Source organism: Alligator sinensis, unplaced genomic scaffold (assembly GCF_000455745.1).
Source record: "Alligator sinensis unplaced genomic scaffold, ASM45574v1 scaffold378_1, whole genome shotgun sequence".
Taxonomy (NCBI): Eukaryota; Metazoa; Chordata; order Crocodylia; family Alligatoridae; genus Alligator; species Alligator sinensis.
In genome coordinates, this window is record NW_005842697.1 from 418,081 (window position 1) to 419,457 (window position 1,377).

A 1,377-nucleotide genomic window follows, 5' to 3' on the forward strand; every position below is an offset into this window, starting at 1 on the left:
GGAATCATTTTCTATGGAAAAATTCAGTACTGACAAAAATGAGGCACTGCAGAATTCAATTTTATTAAAATTCCTTGTTGATGAAAAATCAAGAAAAGTTCTGAAATCCCATTTTGAAAATTTCAGAGGAAAAGAATTGTAGTTGTCTTAGTTTTGAAATGTCAGTATTTTTATATTTTGTATTGTATGCATTGTAAAATAAATCAAAATTGACATGAAATGTACCAAATTTTGAAGTCCTTTGCTAAATCAAATTTCCATTCTCTACCCTGCTTTAACTTTCATTTTTTAAATAATTATAATTAATATCACAACATATTTATATCTATGTGTTAACATTCCCTCTTCTAAGATGGAGAAACTGAGACTTAATGATTTGCTTGAGGCCAAGTAGGTAACTTCTAGAGCAGCATCTAGGCCAATGAGCCACTCAGACCCTTTGCTTACTTCTTCTCCTCCTAGTCTCCTATATCTTCTTGACTTGGTGTGGCAGGGCACTGTTTGTGCCTGCCACTTTAAGGGCCTGGCGCTGGAAGCTGCCAGGTGCTTGATGAGGGCAGTCATTTTGGAATCGGGGGCTGCCCATATAAACAGGGCAGTTATGCTGCTAGAGGCAGGCAACAACATTTCCTGGCCAGAGGGCTGCTGGTTTCATCTGGAGATAAGGGAGGAGCTGTAGGGGATGGTCAGGAGGCTCCTGGTCCTGGGTATGACCTAAAACTGCACCCTGCCAGGAGTGGGTGGCCTGGTGGGGCTCCCAGTGGCGCAGAAGCCCCCAGGAAATGGCAGGCCAGTTACCACATGGTGAAAGGCGGGTCAGGGCACCTTATCCCCTAGCGCCCACAACCAGGTGGGTTACCCTTTTGTTTGGAGGGCCCAGAGGATGGACCCTCAGAGAGAGAAAAAGGGACATAGACTCAATGCCTGTCTGAACTTCCCTTGATTGGCCCATGCTGGGGCCAGGACCAGAAGGGTCGAAGGGCCAGGGGCCCACTGCGAGGAACGCCCAAGAGCTGAGGGCCTGGGGTTCTGACTAGCCTGGAGGTGGGCCAGGGCTAGTCAGCCGAAGGTCCCAGTAGGAGGGATCACACCCGAACGGGAAGCAGTTCAGGGAGCTATGTTGCCCAGTATGAAGGCCTCCGTAGGCCCCAGGGGAGGCGCACCCAGACCTAGGGTCAGTGAGGATCTAGTCAGGGAACTTCTGGAGGGACTGGACGTATTTAAATCAGCTGGTCCTGACAATCTCCACCCCAGAGTGCTGAGGGAATTAGCAGAGGTCATTGTGGGACCCCTGGCATGGCTTTCTGAGCACTCGTGGTACTGTGGTGTGGTGCCAGAGGACTGGAAAAGGGCCAATGTGGTTCCCATTTTAAAAAA